This window comes from Ictidomys tridecemlineatus, chromosome 2 (assembly GCF_052094955.1).
Source record: "Ictidomys tridecemlineatus isolate mIctTri1 chromosome 2, mIctTri1.hap1, whole genome shotgun sequence".
Lineage (NCBI taxonomy): Eukaryota > Metazoa > Chordata > Mammalia > Rodentia > Sciuridae > Ictidomys > Ictidomys tridecemlineatus.
Window position 1 is genome coordinate 192808978 of NC_135478.1, and position 20948 is coordinate 192829925.

A 20948-nucleotide genomic window follows, 5' to 3' on the forward strand; every position below is an offset into this window, starting at 1 on the left:
TTGTTCGGGGCTGATCAGGGGAACAGCTTTATATTCTGGTCAGCCGCCACTGGTGTGCTTCAATAAAGGCTTGATTTGATTATATGTGAGTGGTCTGGAAGTCAGTTTATGAAACGCTGGGACAAAGCTTTAACTATAACATGATCACTGGAACAAAAAGCCATCCAAAAATCTATTACATAAGCTAAATGCTCTATCAGTACAGGTTTTATTTATATCACAACATCTAGCAGAATGTCTGACACTTAGAAGATCAACTACATGATATAGTTCTACTTTCTATATGATATAAACTAATTACATAGTTTTAACTATGTAATATAGTTCTACCTTCTATATAATAGACTAATTATATAAAATATAGCTGTATAATATGATTCTACCTTCCCTAATTTTTCCTATTCTCTACCTAAACTTTAGAACAGTGCACCCCATGGGTCTTGTTCAGGCCCTGGTGGACCTCAGGGCTTATGAGTAGGCAGCATATGACTAATTAATAGATGGTTAGAACTCCTGAACAATAAATTGTGTACTTAACTACTCCTTATATTTTTCAGCATTTCTGATTAATGGTTCATATTGTACCATATCTATTCCTCATTTGAACACTTACACAGTTGAAATTCTATAACTTAAAAATGAAAATCTTAATACAAATGACCCTAAATGTGAAGGCTTCCCTTCTAAAAGCATGTTTTTAGATGAATCACTGAGAAAACTACTACTCAGGCTAAATGCCAATAAGGCAAATGAAAATAAAAACAAAACCATGTATTTTATTCTTCTGCCTACAATGCTTCAGTACTGAAGAATAAAATGTTAGGTATGTTCTACATTAGCCTTGTCTTGTATGTTTGCATCTACTCAATGACTGACCTTCAATTGCATTGAAATTATAAAAGATAAAATAACTTATTTTGTGTAATTTGCCAAGAAAATGAATAATAAAGAGAAATTTTAAAATTTCATCCTTAGTAATCTATATATGGCAGTTCTCTCTCTCTCTCTCTCTCTCTCTCTCTCTCTCTCTCTCTCTCTCTCTCTGGTTATATTTTCTCTTGATCTGATGTCCCAATGTGACTACAAAATTACATTTTATAGAGATCTCCATTATATTAAGAACAAATGCAAAGTGAAGAATAAGAGAGATTTTGATATTCAGTATGTCACCTTGTTGCACACATTAAAAATTCTGAAGACTCAATAGCATGACTCAATAGCATTAAAGTAGCTTATCTGCGACCAAATATTTATGTTTAAAAGTCTGATTTGACTAAGTTTAATGTAAATTAATATAATTAAAACTTAAAATGATTTCTGTGATATAAATGTGTGCCTGTGTATAAATGTATGTACATAAAAGTGTATGTGCCTATTCTTAAAATCTGAAAAGCTTATGTTTTTGCATATGACTATTCAGATTTAAATACCCAAGATGATTAAATCATGCTATCATAGACAAACGAATGCTTTCCTTTATAGATTTTTAAAAAATGATACTTCAGTGATGTTTCCAAAAGTGCAGGGGCATCATTCAAGAAGATAGCCTGCCTGAATTTTGTTCCTCACCTGCTGTGATCAGCACAGTACCTGTTGATCAAAGGTAACCTTAGTTGTTGATTCTGTAGGAGAGATGAACAGCATTGTGATGAATAGAGACTGCACTGATTGCCTCTTCTGCCTTGCTTATGGATTTTCAGCAGTATTTAGTTAGGATAAAAAACAGTTTTCTGGGCTCTTACTGATTTTTTTCCCCTATGCCTTTCATTAGAAAAAGTGAGAGTGGAAGTGTTAAGAAAGTGTAGTTTACCAGTCTAGTAAAGCAAGGCAATCCTATACAGCACTGTATCTTTTGTATCATTGATCTAAAATCTTTCATGCTGTGTGTTAAGTGGTATAGGAGCCAAAGACTATCAAGGTAGTATCACAAAACTGGCAGTGCAACTCAGAAAGAAAATTTTAGTTCTTTAAAAGAATACCTTGATAAGTGTTTGGTAAGTTAATATTTATAAAGCACTTAGATTTGCCATCATTTTTTAAGTCCTTAATATACTCTTATACAAATATATGATGAACACATGCAAAATATTTATTAAACTAATTAGGGAGCAGAAAAAATGCTAAAACTGGTGCTCAGGAGGCTTATAGGAGGAGAGCTTACAGGTATTAGAGAAAGATTATCAGGAAAAAAACAGGTTAGGAACATGACTGGTTAGCATCCTACAGATCAATGTCCACAACACTTTGGAAGTACATTTGCTGAACAGAAATGATTTGCAACTGTCATATCTTTCCCTTCTTTGAATTAATAATAACTTTCAATAAGTAATCAATAAAGGTACGTTTTTTATATGACTAAATTATCCTTAGTCTAGTTAAATAATACTAAGACATTGAAATGATATGCTGCTTTCACTATGACCTATTTCTAAGTTTTGAGTGTTTAACAGGACAGTCACTGATGTATAAGAAGCATTCAATAATTGTTTAAAAACATGGGGAAATAGCTTAGGAGCTGACACCATGGGGACTTATGGGACTTATGTTTAGGGCTAAGATTAGAGAATAAAGGTTTTATTTATTTTTTTTTTTATTTTTCATTTTTGTAGTGCTGGGGATTGAACCCAGGGCTTCACATGTTAGGCAAGTGTTTTACCACTGAGCTATATCCCCAGCCCTAGAGAATAAACTTCTTGAACATACAATACTTTTCATTTCCAAGAGGGTGGTGAGATGAACTAATAGAGAAAAAAAAGTGAAATCATAGTAAATGATACAGAGTACTGCATGGAGAAAGATTCAGTAGAAACCTACAGTTGTGTTATGACCAAATGGAATTCAAAAACAAATATTGAAGATTTGAGGGTTTTGTACTTAGTGTGCAGCAGATGACACAGTCTATCTTTGCCTTCCCTTTCTTAGTAAATTCCACGATGCTTGTGAACATTGTAGGGGTGCTTTGTTTGTATTGTTTCCATGGAGCCCAGTTGTGTGCTTGGCATGTGCAAGTTTAATTCAGAGGAAAAAAAAGAGACTGCATAAAGGTTATGTCTGGTGTGGAAGTCAGGCAATAAATATATCAATGTAATTTGTGATAAATGCCACAATAGTGAACAGAATTCAGTGATAAAGAATAGTAGTTTTAGAGATAAGTTTTAATGATATGGTCAAGGAAATCCCTTCTGAGGAGGAGGCCTTTAGACTTGAAGCAAAGGACATCCAGGAAGAGGGAAGTATCCCCATATGTTAATGTAAGTCTACGATAACAAATGCTTGATGGCTTAATACAACAGGGATATATTCCTTCAAGTTATTCAGAGCAGACATCTAAAGTCAAGGTAATAGTAGGGTTGGTTCCTTCTGGAGGCTATCAGGGAGAATCTGGTCCTTGCCTTTCTGTTTGCCCCTGGTGGCACCAGCAGTTCCTGACATTTCTTGGTTTGGAGATTCATCACTGCACTCTCACCCTCTGTCTTCACCCTGTCTTCTGCCCTGAGTGTCTGTGTCCTGTCTCCCTCTGCCTTAGTCTTGTAAGAAACCTGTCATCGGATTTAGGGGCCAACCAATTTAGGTTACTTCTCTAAGATATGATAATAGAATGCAGCTTAACGTACAATATAAAAACCTGCTTTAATAGTGCATTCTTGACCTGAAAAAATCCTGTAAAAAAATACTACTCCTGTAAACCAGTTCTCTTAGTATCAGTTTTTTTCCCCTATAAAATTCATGTTGAGTTCTTTCTTCTAGGAACACCACTTTATATAATGGAAGATGCCCTGAGAAAAAGCAGTACTGTCCTACTGTGTTTATAGTGATGGCTTCATTAAACCCAAATAATAAATTTATCTTTTAACTTCTTAAATGTGACTTTCCTATTCCCCTACACAATGTGGTGCTGAGATTACTAAAGTCCTGATAAAAAAAACCTGCCTCTAGGTTGGAACATAATCACTCTTGAGACTCTTAGGGTACTGTTAGCCACTAGCCTCAATGCTGAAATGTTGGTAATATTAACAAACTCAATTTAGGAAGTTTTGGGATCAAATGATAGTTTTATTTTCTGGACAGTTTCTCTTATAAGTATCACTGTTTATAATTTCATCTGAAAGTAATTTTTAATAGTAGCATTTCTAAAACACACACACAAAATCCCAATTAGTTAATTACCTAAGTGTTGAAAATTTGATACTAATAAGTGAAGGATAGAACAAAATTTGTTTATACTAACAGATTATTTTTCTTTAAAACAAAATGAAAATATTAAAAAAGATTAAAATTGGGGGCTGAGGATATAGCTCAGTTGGCAGAGTGCTTGCCTCTCATGCACAAGGCCCTAGGTTCAATCCTCAGCAACACACACACACACACACAAATAAATAAACAAACAAACAGATAAATAAATAAAACTGGTCTCTTGACAAGTAGGACCTAATTTCTAGAAACATAATATATAGAAAACACAAATAGGTACTTTTATGAGATCGTTCCTCAATGTGCATTTAACCAAATGTGAGAACACATTGAAGGACTTTAGAGGAGTATTTTTAATAATTTCCTTAGGAAACCCTGCAAAGTGACAATTTAAAAATTAAAAGCAGAGCAGATAAATTAATTCATTTGTTCATCAACAGTGTCTCATAGATAAATGAAAAGAGTTAAAATACAGCTTCCCATAAGGGAGCAAATGAGATGTGCCTCACTACTGAAATGAAACCTGACAAAAAAGGCAGTTTGGAAAATAAGATTGTTTTTTGAAGTGGCATTTAAATATGCTTAAGAAAATAGCCACGTCTTATGATAAATGTGAGGTTGGATGGAATAATTTACTGAATACTGTTTTGTGGAAACCTTTTGTAAATCATGCTCATATTAGATTTATTTTTTTCCATTAAAAAATAAAAAGCTCCTCAGCAATTTCTATCCCTTAAGAGAATTATAAGTTATTGGTTTGTTGCATTTTTTATATTTAACTTGAAGCTTGTTTGCCTGTTGTATTTGACCTTGAAAAATGAGAAAATTAACTTAAAGTAATAAAATATTGCTTTAATCTTATCTGTTTTATTACTTTCATTTCTCCCCCTTTTAGATAAGTAAACGTATGTTTCTAGTGTGGAGAGAGAATTTACAGCAGGGAAAAAAAATGAACACCAGGAAACAAAGGGGAGACTATCATTCTTCCATTCAGTAAGCCCTTTTCAAACAAATAATATAATAATATGAAGGAAGGACTAACTAAACTTTGGTATAAGAAACAAATAGTATAAAGTCTTCATCTTTAATTATTATTCTTCCTAAAGAAATGGATTTCTTTTTATAAGTAAATACTCTCCTACTGTTAACAAACCATACAAAGAACCATGTCATGGAAAATAGTTCTATTTTTGTGACTTTAGCTTATGACCCCTGGGCAATTACCTAGTCCCCCTTTAAGGGATAATTCGTAAATATAATGTGATTTCTTATTTAAATCATAAATGAATAACAAATTTTCTCAGATTATTTTACCCTATTAAAATGTAGGATTTTTGTTGTTGTTGTTATTTTTGTTAGTGTGGTGCATTATATTGATGTATTTTGATTGTTTAGAAAAACAGCTTCCACTCATGGAATAGGTAATTTGGTCATAATGTCACTATTTTTTGTTAATATCAGTGAATTTGATTGACTTATGTTTAATTAGGATTTTTGCCTTTATGTTTCTGAGGGTTATTTAATTTATTTTTTGGGATAATTTTTCTTTCTTATAACGTCTTTGTCAGGTTTTAATATCAAAATTATACTGGCCTCCTAAAAAGAATTGGGGAATGTTTCTTCTCTTTCTATGATTAAAGTGTTGTGATTGCTATTATTATTATTTTTTTAGATATTTGAAAAAGTTCACTATGAAGCTGTCTAGACCTAGAGTCTTTGTTGAAATGTTTTAAAATCAGATTTTATTTTTTACTTGATATCTTCCTACAGTTTTATTTTGAAGAATTTATACATTTCATTTTTTTTCTAATTTATTACTAAAAAGTTCTTTAGACTATTCTTCAATGACCTTTGAGGCAGATATGAAGAGTGGTAATACTCCTGTTTGTAATTCCTGATGCTATACTGAAATTTGTATTACTCTTTTTCTTTTTGTACCCCATATTAATATTTTGGTAGGGGCTTAATCATTTAATATTTTCAGAGGCTTAAAGTTTGCTGGTTTTGAATATATCATATTTTTCTGATTTTTCTTTATTATTTCTTCTGCAGGTTTTGGTTTTGATTTTTCTCTTGTGGCTTCTTAGTGAAAAAGGCATGCATAATTTATTTTCAAACTCTATTTTTCAACATAGAGATGATGATGAAGCTATGCACTGCTCTCTAAATACTGCTTTAGTTGCATCACATAAAATTTGAAATGTTGTGTTTTAGTTTCATTGATTCTAAAATACTTCATCAGTTGTTTAAATTTCTTTGTTCTGAGCATTATTTAGAAGAGTATTGTTCAACTCCAGGAAGTCAGAGATTTTCTATGTCTCTCTCCATCTCTTTTTCTGTCTCTATGGTACCCTCCCCCTCTCGCTATTTTAGTCAGCTCCTAACTTCATTTAGCTATAGTTAGATAATAGTTTCTAGATAGTTTAAATTATGTGAAATTTTTGAGGCTTGCATATCATATATCATATTGGCATTTTAAAAAATGTTCATTTTGCACTTGTAAATTTTTCAATTTTTGCCTTATAAATTTTGAAGTTATGCTATTAGGTATAAAGTTTCTTTTATCATTCTGAATTATTATTATTATTATTGCTACAAATCATTACTTTATCCCCAGTGATACTTTTTATGTCTTCTTTTTTGAATATTAATACAGCTACCTCAAATTTCTCTTAGTTATTATCAGTCACTTTTACCAAAACCCTATTCAAGATCATCTTTCTCTCTTATTTAAAGAAACTATTATATAAAAACTCTCTCTTTCTTTGAAAAGCATCAGATTCGGATTTTCATTTCAGTTATTTAGAGGAAGCCCCTTTAGTTAGTACCATGAAATCTTTTTGTGAGTGATTTTTGGATGCTGTGATGAATATCACAAAGAGACCATTTCTAAAACAGGCTAACAATGCAAAATGAAAGCATCACTTGATGATAGCTGGAATTTAATGTGTCTGTACTTGTAAGTCCTTGGGACATGAGAGAAATCTTCAATATGGACAATTTGTGCACTTGCTTATTCTTCCTCTAGGACATAAATTCCACAAAAGCAACTTGCCTATTTCATTGATTGCTACAGCTTCCAGTATTTAGAACTGTGCCTTGCACATAATAGGAGTCTATAAATACCCATGTAATATGCAATGGAAAATCGTTTTCCTTCCCAACAAATCCTTGAGGAAGGTTCTATTATTATTTGCATATTAGTAATAATATAAATGAATCTGAAAAAAGGCTAAGTACCTTTTGCAAAGTTAAAAAAATATATGTCACAGAATTAGAGTGAGTTCTGTGATGCTCAAAGTGAGTCTCTAAACAGGAGAGTTCTTCAGCTCTCAGTATGTGTTTAGGTCAAACATCTTCAGTTCAAATATCATTTCTGCTCCTATGATTTTGAGTGAGTTACCTAACCTCTTTCAGCCTCTGTTTCCTCATCTGAAAGTGGCAACACTAATGTCTATTTATTGTTGTTTCAATAATTATGTCACTTTTCCTGAAAAACATTCATTAAAAAAAAGGCAGGTTCATTTTTTTTTCTTCTCCACAAATAGTATCAGATTCTCCTTGAGGGAGAAAAGCTAGCCTATTAGAACACTGCTGTTACTTTCTTTAAAATTTTCACACCTACTTTCGAATTTTGTTTTCCACTTTTTTTCCCCTGACAGAAGGAAGAAGACACACATTCTTTTCTGATGTCCATTTTTGTTCCTGGAATCTGGATCTTCTCTGTACATAATAGTGGGATTTGTTATGCCGCACTCCTATATCCACAAAACATGATTTGTCAGTCTCCTCCCCTGGGTCCTTTCCTTTACCTTCCCTCCTCCCTCTCCCTGTTCTGCTTCTCTATACTACTGATCTCTCTTCTGGGAATTTCTGGAGTGATGATGATGATGATGATGATTTTAATTAGAGCATTACAGTTATACATATAAAAGTGGATAAAATCTCATTTTAATAGACTCTTCATAAATCCAAATCCTCATGCAACTACTATTACTTATAAATTCAAGAAAATTTGTTATATTTTCATCTCAATTTGCTTTATTCCCCATGTACTTAAACCATCTTAACTCTTGATTTGACTATATAACAGCTTCAATATAGTTATTAAGTATTAGATTTCCTAAAGGATACATTAATCAGAGGAAAGTTCTGATTTTATTTCAGTGGTTCTCCAGCTTCATGGAACATTAAAAAATTATGAAAACCAAAACTATTGATGACCAAATGTTTTCCTCAGAGATTGATTTTCTTGGTCTATGTGGAGTCCGAACTTTTGCATTTTGTTTTCCTTTAAAATCATGAAATTGCCATAAGTAGGCTCTGGAACATCTCTCTAGAGTAAGAGGAGACCTCTGCTCAGAGACTCCACATCAGAGAAAAAAGGATGTCAGGTTTTAGTAAAGAGGAAAAGCTTTTTTAGAAAGTAAAAGGTTGAAGAAACACACTCTTAAAGCAGAGTTTGGGCTATTTCCATAGTGACAATTGTTGTCAAGATCTTGGACTTTTCTTTTGAAGCTGGGTGCAGTGGCTCATGCCTGTAATGCCAGCAGCTTGGCAGGCTGAGGCAGAAGGATCCCAAGTCTGAGGTTAGCTTCAGCAATTTAACAAAACCCTGTCTGAAGAAAAGAAAAAGAAAAAAAAAGAAAAGAAAGAAACAGAAAAAGGACTATGTCTTTAATTTAGGGGCAAAGTGTCCCTGGGTTAGATCCTTAGTACAAAAACAAACAAAAAACCAACAACAGAAACAAATTTGTTAGGGGGTGTACATGGGAGGGTACATAGGAATAACATCAGCTTGGTGACATCAGTTCTTTGATCACAGGTCACAGGATACTTATGGAGGTCTGGTATTCTTCCAGGATCTTCAGGATGACATTGTCTCCTCTATCTAGATAACATTTGGAATATTCCTGTTTTGTAGGTTTCTTCAAACACATTTCCCTTTGTTTTATCTAATCTGAAAATGCATTATGTAGGCTAGCAGTGCACTTAAGTTTTAATGGAAATGAGGCAATTTCCATAGAGGATGAATTTACAGTAACTCTGAGATTTGCAGATTTCTTAAATTTGGGAGTAACTGGCCTTGAGATAAAAATGGGTCTGGGTAATAAATGTGATCATGGGGCTTTTAGATTTATAGTTATGGTCTTTTTGCTACCTTTTCCCCCCTTTCTGCCTATTTTATTTCTTTTGTCCTACCCACAGTGATTCTAATAAGCAGCTAAGTCTAAGAAATACTATTTTAAACTCTCTCCACAGTTGATTTCATTTACAGGTGTACCTTTAATTACTACATATAAGGGATGTATCTCTATTTTAAACCTTGGTAACTTTCATTACTCATAGACAGCTGTTGGAATTTTCAGCATTTCTGGTATTTTGAACATCATATTAACATTTGGCCTATGTCATGGTTAATTTTGTGTGTCAACTTGATGGCAAAACAGGATCCTCAATTGAATACTCTTTCAGAGTGTGTCTGTGAGTTTGTTGCTAGATGAAATTAACATTCAAATTGATGGATTCTGTGAATTACATTGTCCTCCTTAGTGTGGGTAGATCATCATCCAATCTGTTGATGGCTTGAGTATAACATAAAGGTGGAGGAAGGACTCCCCACTCCTTGTTATTTTCCTATTTGCCTGTTGAGCTGGAATATCAGTCTTTGCCTACCTTTGACCTGGGATTGTATGGGGCACTCACCTAGTTCTCAGGCTGTTGGGCTTGGACTGGAATTACACCACCAGCTTTCTTTCCCATGGCAGAAAATGGGGCTTTTCGGCCTCCATAATCTAGTGCACCGATTCCTCAACACGTGTGCACCAACCTTACTCTCCCTCCCACTTTCCCTTCCTGTCCTCTTGGTTCTGTTTCTTTAGAGAACTGTATAATATATCAGAGTTCAGTGTAAAAACATTCACATTAGAGGGAGGTCTAACAGTCTTCATCTCTCCTAAGCCCAACCTTGGTGGTGGTTCACAACTCTGCAAAATAGGACATAGCTTCAAACATGGTAGTCCTGTGGGAAAGAAATCAGAAGCCCAAGAAAAGCAAAACCCAAAAGAGAAGGTTTCAGAAGATCAAACTACAGAGAAGAAGAAGAAGAAAAAGAAAAAAAAAAAAAAACAAGTTTCCCCCACCTCCCCCTACTGAAAGCTTTGGTCAATACTAGCTCAGTCCTGTGTTTCTTAGGATATCATGACTTGAGAGCTTGGCAACCATGGAGAGAGAATGAGGCTATTGTAAACCTTTCTTGGAGGCTTAAATTTGACCTCAGAAAATGTTTCTGACAGGGTTAATAATGAGGGGAAAATGAGCTACTCGTTGTGAGTGAATCTGGTATAGTACTTGGCAGAAAGCAGGGCTTTGCCAATGTGGATTTGCCTTTCTCAAACAAGGATCTATGGACAGGCTCTCTCTGCAGATGTTTTGGCTGCCAATTTTTAAAATTCAGTAGTTACATGTTTTCTAATACTCATGGCATGTAACTGTAGTTTTTGTCCTCTAACCCTACCACGTTCTTCTGAAGAATGATTTAATGTCTTTCATATTTTCAAAGCAAATAGCAAGACATAAAGAAGTTTCAGAAATAAACATTAGATCAGAAATGCACATTTTATTTTCTTCTTTCAAGTTCATTAAATTTGACTGAAGTTATGTTTATAACATTGTTTTTCATAAGCCTAACTCCTTGGGCCCTTGAGAATGACACTATCTAATTCAATTACTATAGTGTCTTTTCCCTGAACAGTAGAAAACAAAATTCATGGTGGTCATTATTATCCAGAATATTTTTAATTTTTGGGGATAAAAGACACTTCCAAATGTCATAAGCTCCATGAAGAGGTGCCGCACTAAGATTTTAACATTCCTAAATCATGGGGAAAGGGATATTCTAGGGAATATGATTTTGTGATTCTGCTAATTTACTATTGGCTTAAAAAAAGTGAAGGGAATTTTAAAGTTAATAGCTAGTTAAGAGCTAAAAATTATAATTTCTTACCATTTGTTTCCTCATTGTTGTTAAAAATTGCTTTTATAGATACATGTATATTTCCAACCAATTAAAAGAAGAATCTTCATATAGAACTACTACACTCATGGTATTTAAAAGTAAAAATAAAGTTACTGGCTTGATTTTTAGTTCATTTGAAAGTAAGTGGTCATATTGAATGTTGTTTGATGGTAGTTGCTGGAGAGTTCTGCAATCAAACTGAAATTATTTGCAATCTCCTGTAAACATTTGAAACAACATTTCAAAGGTCTTGAAAGATTTAATTTGCTTACGGCATCTATTCAGAGTTCAAGCATTCTTCACTTGTAAGCAAATAACAGTTCCTTATATAAAATTTCTGGTTTTCTGAATTTATTACTGACAAAAATATTGGGAGAAATGCTTTTATCCCTTATTTTTATAAACCAATCATCTATTGTTAAGTCACTAAAGACTTAGAGGTGGTGAATAAAGCAACACTAATGATCAAATCCAATCACCTAATTATTCAAAAAAGGGATACGAGCTGCCCAAGAGCACACAAAAAAGTAGTGACAAAGCTATAAGTGAAATCTTCCTCCTCATTCTAACCAAAGGCAGCCTTCCATGTAGAATAGTTTCCTGCAAATTATTATCAAGAGGAAAGAAAAAATAGAAATGTGTAACTTACACATTCTTTTTCAATTTCATTCTGCGTATGTTTAAATCCTTTAAAAAAAAAAACTCCATCATTAACTAGTCACCTCTTTTGCATGTCTCATAAATAAGAATTTGTGCTTCATGAATGAATTTGAGATATATCTCTTCACTATGTTTTTAAAAACATTCTAGACAGATGGAGATTTGTTATACTTGAAAAGTTCTAAGACATTCTTAATTTGGAAATCTCAATGCATTAATTCATATTTGAAGTTTTCAGTATAGCCAAGGAATATAGTTACATTTGGAAGACTTCCCTTAATGAAATGGTTGTGACTAGATTTTTGAAGTATTATAAAAATGACTATTTATATACATTTTTTTTCCAAACATCCCAGGATTATTTTAGTTCATAATGTTACTAAAGTCAGAATTCATTCATTTTCTTGTACTAAAGAAAACCAAACCTATTCTAATTGGATTTAATGAGTGTAAGTGGTGAAAATAAAATTAGAATTTGAACTTTTCATATATTTATTCAATGATAGTAAAACATGATTAAAAACTTTTGAAGTGAATGATTTTCAAGTCATTCTTAATATTCAGGAACCACAAATACTTTTCCTTGAAAATATACGTATTAAAAAATGGCATGCATGCCATTCTAGTCGGTTTCTTCACCTTGTTTTTCTAACCCCATCTTACGTACACAAGGAGTTTAATTTAATAATTGAATTACACTGACTTTAGCAATTTTGTGTTGACAGGTTTTTAAAATTCTAACTACCAGCTAAATTAAAATATATGCCTCCTAGATATTTGAATGTTCTTGTATCACTCTGTGTTAATGTTTTGTTGGCTTTTTAGCATTTAGATGTGAAACATTTAATAATATCTAGAGGAGGGAACTTAATCCTGAAAACACATTTTCCTCCTTCATTACGCCTGAGTGGGAGGAGGTGCAGATTGGAGACAGGCCCTGACCTCAGCTACCCTTCGCCCTCCTCCTGCCGCTGTGCTTCCCTGCCCTCTCCGCAGTAGGTTTTCTCTAAATTAAAACTATCCTTTTAACACTATTACAGTGTTTGAATCCTTTGTTTTCCCCTTACATTCATAATATGAATTTCACTGTTGTCAGCAAAACTAGGACAGCTAAAACCTGGCTGTTTTGGAAGCTGCACAAACATTCTTCCAAAACAAAAGCTGACTGACTTTAATGCAGTTTATATTCACACAGTGGAAAAGTACTTGCCATAAGCCAGATTGGCCCACATGCTTCTCTCATTTTTAGGTATGCCATTTTCAGTTTTGCACAGAATAGAAATTTTTGACATCTCAAGAATGGCGAGTATGGTTTTAAATAGAATATGTTGTTAGGCTGTTTTTTCAAATATGTCGATATTTTCACATTTTAGTGGATGCTAGTTGAATATTAGTTAATTGAGTAATGAAAGTGCCTGAGGGCATCCTTCCCCAACAAATACTAAAGAAAATAAATGAAATAAACAAAAGTGGAAATGAATGTTTTATGAACGTAAGTGGTACATGATTTTAATACTATTTTAGGAAATAGAACTTTACTAGAAAAAGTTTATTGTTTTGTGTTATTGTTGTTTGTCTTTTAAGGTGTAGAAAAGAAGGAACTAATTTCATGAATGCTGACTTTGTATCTACTAAGAGACATTTTCTGGTTGTCCCTTTCCCTGAAAAGGGACAAAACCTTCATTTGCTCTGTCTCCATAGAGAGTAAATTAGTAACATACACTGATTTCAGAGTTTTTCACCTATCACTGAGTCATACTTTTCTTTTATCCAAAATATAAACTCCTCTTTACCAATTCCTTGTGATATATGTGTTCTTAAGTGAATATGTTCTGCTTATTTTTTAGCTCTAAAATATGACCACATCTTCCAAATGAAACAAGGAAGGAAGCTCCTTAGTACCCTTTCAACAAATGCTAGTGGAACATTTGAACTAAGTTAAAGGTACAAAATTGTTCTTTTTCTTACTAATCATGACTCATTATAGTGAAATTAGAGGATGTCTTTTAAAATGATTACATAATTACCTTACAAAGCATTTTTGAGTCATTTTGGTATTTAACACTAATTGAAAGATAGTTTGCTGCATTACTTTAGTATACAATAGTACCAAAAAAATGGTGAATGGTGCCTCTAGGAAAAATATCACAAACCATAGAAAATGTATGTTCCAAGTCAATAGCAGAGTTACATACTGAATTCCATAACAAAAAATTTTTACTGGAAATTTGTATTTAACAGAGGGGTGGGAGGGGATGGGAGGGGAGGGGTTAACAATGATGGTAGAATGTGATGGACATCATTATCCAAAGTACATGTATGAAGACATGAATTGGTATGAACATTCTTTATATACAGAAATATAAAAAATTGTGTTCTATATGTATAATAAGAATTGTGATACATTCCGCTGTCATGTATTTTAAAAATAAAAGCAATTTTTTTTTAAAAAAAGAAACTTATATCTAATAACTAAAGCTTTGGGTAGAGATGGATGTACACATTATACTGGTAAATATTTTGTCCCAAACTAAAGAGGTAGTTAGAGGAGAAGACAGCAAATTTTTATTCTTTCCTAATTGTATTATTTTCCTAATTGTGTACTTTTTAATTTTACTTCAGTGTTTCTTGTGTTCTACCTCAAAACAAGGTATTAGAATGAATTTGGAAGGTCAAATAAAACTGCTTAAAAATAAAATTTATAAATGGTTTGCATTTACATGAGCAAAAATTCAGGTTCCTATTTTTAAGAAGAGAATTTCACAAAGTATGTTCATTTGGGGAAAATTACATTAAGAACATTGATTCAAAGCTAGATCATTATAAATCTAGGTTTAGAATTAGAATTCTTTTTGTGACACATATCAATTATTTATTTTTACAATCATCAAATCAAGGAAAATTTTTCATATGATATTCATCACAGGTGTCTAGGGATACCTATTCCCAAGACATAATTAATTTATAGAATTAAAGTCAGCCATTCTTATCTACTCTTTATAAAATTATACAGAAATTAACATTTTACCTTTTTCCTTTGGATATCCTAAAGAAAAACATCAGACCAGAAACTTCAAGATTGACTATAAAATGATTAGTTTCAAGCCCAAATTTTCTTAATACTTGTAAGAATTTGGACCTGCATGTGATGGTATAAAATAATCTTTGTGTTAGTAATTGCTATCCTACGATTGGGGAATGCAGTTCAGTGACAGAGCACTTGCCTCACATGCATGAGGCTCTGGGTTTAATTCCTGGCACCAAATAAATAAATAAGACAAAAAGACAAAAAAAATTACTTTAGACATGCAATATAGCCTAAATTAGTACTCTATGGTACATAATTATCTCATAGCAGTATCCTGGTAAGAATTCTAGTCTGTGGCATGCTAGTGACAAGAAAATGTAAACAAAGAGTTGTGCTATTTTAAAATGGAATAAAGGGGTGTGTAAGAATAGCTGGAAACTTGACAACATACTCAAAAGTTAGTTTCTATTGTGTGAATAGATTTTAGTTGTATCAAGTGATTAATACTGTACATTTATTAATTCAGCATTTTGTTCTTTCATTCATAATATGTACTCAGCATTGTGTTAGGTGTTGGAGATATAGCTCTTTGGCAAGGTAAAGTTAGTTTCTTTAACAATAACAAAAATAAGATACACTGGAAGAAAATTGAGAATAAGTAGAATTATCCACTCCTTTTCATTTACCGGCCAAAAAAAAAAAAAAATAGGATTGGTAAAATAACCACAAAGCATGGTTACAAGGACACTGTCCTCAGGGAGAAGGAAATGTATCATTCAACCTACTGCTTCAGAACAACAGTATTACACAAGTGCCCAAATGTTCAGTCTGGCCTGACATTGAGTGGAAAGGAAACTTGAATGAGAATTATTTAAATGAACTTAGAACTCCAAAAGATTATTTGAAGACAAAATCCCATATAATTTTACATGCCCATAAAAAAAATCTTTCTAGGAACATTCCTCTGGATGGTAGTTTAAAAGACTTACATTTTTCTATATTTATATACAGAGAGTAGCATATACAAAGAGTAGCTTGTTACATTTTTCTATAGTGGGTAAAATAAATAACTTTACTGCCCTGTCATGTATTCTCATTGTATCTAAACTGAGTGCCAATAGGCACTGTAAAGTGTCATTAGAAAAAAATCAGTAATCAGCTGGTGAATGAGACTATGTGAAGTTAGAAGTTAGAAGTTCTTTCTTGATCAATCTGTCACTTCAAAGAGATTATTTGTTTTCAGATTCTCTTATTGGAAGGGTTTCACCCCAGAGTTAATGTGCTATAACCAACTATAGCAAATGTGACAAAGCTACAAGTTATAGCAACTAAATATATTTCATATACATTTGGTTTTTGTTTCCTATGATTGTATGAAAATATGCATGTTGTTGAAATGTGATGAGGTACAGACATATACAGATAAAATTAATAATCAGTTTTAATTCCAGGATACAGAGATATTATCATTGTGGATATGTTAAATATTCTACAGTACTCCATACTTAGATAAACGCATATGCAAACACACTCCACATCCATCTGTATAAGACTTCTCTGTGAACACCTGGACCTGCCCCCTTAGCTCTCTTTGCTTTTCCATTTTCCCCTTAATGTTGGCAGTGTCAGTTTCCCAGGCCCACATTCCTGACAGTGTATTCTTTTTCATTTCCCTTTATCTTATGCTCATCTATACGACGTGACTTTTTCTTAACATTTGGAAATTTTTAAACATTTAAAAAATATGGAGTAGAATAATCCACTGTAGTACATTTCTTTTATTTAATTATTGTTAAGTATTTTTATTGGTTTTATTTTTTAAATAAATGACAGTGGAATGCATCATAATTCTTATTACACATATAGAATAATTCTTTATACCTCTGTGTATAAAGTATGTTCACATCAATTCATGTCTTCATATATTTACTTTGGATAATGATGTCTATCATATTCCACCATCCTTGTAATCCCCTGCCCCTCCCTTTCCTCCCATTGCTCTGCCCTATCTAGAATTCATTTATTCCTCCCATGTTCCCCCTCCCTACCCCACTATGAGTCCACTTCCTTATGCCAGAGAAAACATTCGGCATTTGTTTTTTGGGGATTGGCTAACTTCACTTAGCATTATATTCTCCAATGCCATCCATTTCTATATGCATGTGTACTTTTGTTTTTTTTAATTTTTGTTTGTTTGTTTTTTTTAGAGAGAGAGAGAGAGAATTTTTTTATTTTTTTAGTTTTTCAGCAGACACAACATCTTTGTTTATGAATGTGTACTTTAAAGAAAACAGATATTACTTTTTCACCCATAAATGCATCTCAACACATACTTCTACCAGAGACTTTTAAAAATATAACTTTACATCATAACTATCTTTAATAATGTAAATAAAAATTTCTAATTTTTCCCAATCAATTAAAAAATGTCAAGAGTTGGTTTGTTTCAGTCAGTGTCCAAACAAGGCAATTGATTAGTGTGACCCTTTTTATTTTATTTTTTCCCTTGCCATATGTTTGAAGAAACAGATCCTATGTTCTATAAAGCATTTTATTTTGGGATTTTTCAAACTTAACCTCTATGGTGCCATTTGGCATAATATCCTATACTTCCATCTTGCATTACCTACCTATGAATTGCATTAATTAGATCTTAAAACTTTATTAGATCCTACTCAACATTTTAAATTGTGTCATGTAGAAATATCTGGAAATAACACTTTTAGTGATATTAAAATTAATCAATGATTCCTGTGTTAACTCCCTATCCATTAAGTTTTCTGTCAACCTTTTATTCTAATAGGTGTAATTAAACTATTATCTAGTTGATTAGATTCATTATTGCATCAACAGTGAATAATTATGATTTTCTAATCCTATTATACCTGCTGTGATTTCTTTCATTGAATACAAATGCTTATTTGTAGTTCAAGACACCATTTCACCTCATCAATGTAGCCAAACATCCGGGTTCACTATAGAATCTCCTTTTCAGTACTAAAGTCCTGCATCTCAGGAAATCTCTTGACCAGGGAAATCCAGACAGTTGGTCACCCTGTGTCCCAATATTATAGTTTCTATGGCTGTTAGTTATATTCAGGAAAATGATGTGGTAGAAGGGACATTGGATTTGATATGAGGAGGTCTGTGTGAGGTTAAAGATCAGATTAAGGATTTCAAAGATCAGGTTTCTTATCTTATTTGGAGCTTATATTGTATATAGCAATAATGGGAAGAGAGAGAGTCAAAGGCGACCTAAGCATAGAAAAGTAATGTTAAGGGTTGTTATTTCCCATGCCCATTCTTGTTTATTCTCTATACCTGAGGTAGCTGGTTGTTCTTTAATGTTAAGCATTATTCTTAAGTATTTAATGTTCAATTTTGTTTTTGTATGTGTGTGTGTGTGTGTGTGTGTGTGTGTGTGTGTGTTGCTGGAGATCGAACCCAAAGCCTTGTGTATGCAAGGGAAGCACTCTACCAACTGAGCTATATCCTCAACCCTTAATAAGCAATTTGAACTTTAGCTCATAGGGGAGTTCAACTTCTGTATTATTATGTCACATATGACAAACTGATCAGTATGGATACCATATTAGCATCATGAAATGAATATTGAAAACCTTATCCTATAATCTGCTAGAACAAAAGATGGGCAAGAATCCATCTTAAGTGAAGGATTTTTCAGTCACACTTACATCAAAATTACGTGAAACATTAACTCACCTTGCTTTCAAGACTTCAAGCTCTTTTGAATAGGGAATACTAAAATGCTTGCATATCACTAACTTTTTTAATATATTTTTTGAGACAACAAAATAATTCTAAGCACATGTATTAGAGATTAAGGCCTAAACTAATATTGCTTAGACAAAGTAAAGCTGTAACTTGCTTTTGGTAGGGACAGAGCCAGAGCTTGGACTAGAAGGTGGATTGTATCATTCCCCGGTTCCAGTACATTCCTGTCTTCTCCACAACAGTACTCCCTTAACCCCAGAGAATGTTAAACTAAAAAAGTAAAATAGTTCAGGGTGATATAGTGGTCTACAAATATTTGAATGGAAAACTAATTAGAGTTGTTGTAAGTAATTAAGGGTGATAACCATAGGAACCAGAGTGGGACTCAGTGTAAACATGAAAGCATTACAACACTGTGAACTGCCCCACCACAGAACAGGAATCAACCCTCAGGCAGAGGCTGAGCAAGCATCTATCAGAGCCTTTGCAAAGAGAATTTGTATATTGTTATTTTTAAAGTCCTTCCTAACTGCAGGATGGTTTTCACACACACACACACACACACACACACACACATACACATACACACACACACACAAAAATCACCAGTACCATCTTCCAATTATTCTGATGAAGAACTAGCTTTGCCTCAACTGCCTCTCTCACCAGCACTGGTGATGTAAAAAGGGCACAAAGAATTGGGCTTTAGTTCTTTCTGGATCCAACCTTGTGAGCAGAACATTTCTTTACCTATCAAAATGATTTGGACAATAAAGATGATTATGGAAGCAAACAACCTTTTCAGCTTTATTACTCTCACTCTGATCCTTATTATACATTGTCTAATTACTAAAATAGCTTCTTGACTGTTTTCCCTCTGTTCTTTCAATGTGCTGCTTAAAAGTTCGGCTTTATTTCTCTTTTTTTAATGTACTGATTCAATGTATTATTTTGCCTTAAATTGCTGGGCATATCCTTTCTTTATGATTCATATCAGGTTTTTATTGTTCAATTTTTAAGGCCTCCTAAGACTGACCGCTTAATTAGTAAACAAATGTCTTCCCTTTCCACATCAGGGATGATGCATCTCCTATAAGGAACGGCACATACTCCAAGGGAGACAGCTCTAGGCAGTATGTGTGATCTTAAACAATTCCCTTACCCTCTTCGAAACTTTTTATTGGTATCTCTAAAAATGAGAATAATAAAATTTAAATTACAGAATTATTAGTAATAAATCAAACACCTTACAGAGTGGCATGAAGTAAAGTTTTTAACTAATGTAAATTCCATTCTCTTCTTCATCCCCACAGTTTCTTCTATTCTACCCACAGTTATTTTAATTGAGCATGACATTCACTTTGTGCCTAAAATAAATTCTACATAGTTTGATTTTCTTTTTTATAAATGTTCAACAGCAAAGCAAATGAATGAGGCTGAAACTAGTAGTACTCTCTATTATATATATTGCAACTTGTAAAAACAAAAAACAAAAACCTGTGCTGAAAGTCTGGGAAAATCAGAAAAACTGAATCCCTGCCTTCCCTTTAAAATGACGGAGTAGAAAAGAGAAATTTTTACATAAAGGAAGGTCATTGTTCTTCACATTGTACAGATCTTCCACATGACTATGATTAACCCAGCATTTGGACACTGCTCATTGTCCCGACAGGGGTGAAACTGCTTTCCAGTGGCATCCTTAGTAATTTTCTCAAATTCAAATGCAAAAACCCACACTTCATTCTTTTCCCATATCACCTGCTTTGGTGTTCCTGCCCCTGCTCCTGCTGCTCCTTGTCGTTACGGTGTCACCCTTTAAGAGTAAGCTGGGATTAAACAAGTCTCACACAAAAAGGAGCCATCGCTAGGTGATATATGCCAAGTAGTGTTTCCTAGCAACAAACAGACTTTATGGGCATTTAAAACAATCCAAAGTAGATAAAGTCATCTCTTCATCCTAGGTTTAAAAACTCTAGGAAATGAAGTTATCTGAGACCACAGCATGAGAACTTCAGTGTTGCTTCTTTGTTTGCCGCTGACTCTTCCCCATCATCTCGCAGTTCTTGTCCTTTAGTGTTTACTTGGGGAAATTGTATGCTTTCTGGTGGAGCAAAGTTAATTTCATTTCATTGTCATAGACAACCATTCATTTAGACCCCAAGCTGCTCAATGAGGTTTCATATAAATATTTGATTAAAATAATGGTTCTGGCTCTCAAGAGAAGGGTCATAAAAACCATAGCCCCAGTTATAAACCACACTGACTCAGTCTAATAAAACAGCAGTATCTGTCAGAGTCTGACAAGTTTAAAGCAAA

At 33.2% G+C, this 20948-nt stretch overlaps 1 long non-coding RNA gene across 3 annotated transcripts in view; it reads left to right on the forward strand.

Annotated features, from left to right (window-relative positions):
* LOC144375430 (uncharacterized) overlaps positions 1-20948 on the forward strand; it is a 216962-nt gene that overhangs the window by 182993 nt on the left and 13021 nt on the right. For 2 of the 3 annotated variants that reach the window (XR_013435272.1, XR_013435275.1), the window contains one exon: positions 13717-13813. The exons of the other annotated variant lie outside the window; for it this stretch is intronic. This is a non-coding gene — a long non-coding RNA (uncharacterized LOC144375430). The remainder of the gene's footprint in view (positions 1-13716; positions 13814-20948) is intronic. 3 annotated transcript variants of the gene reach the window in all.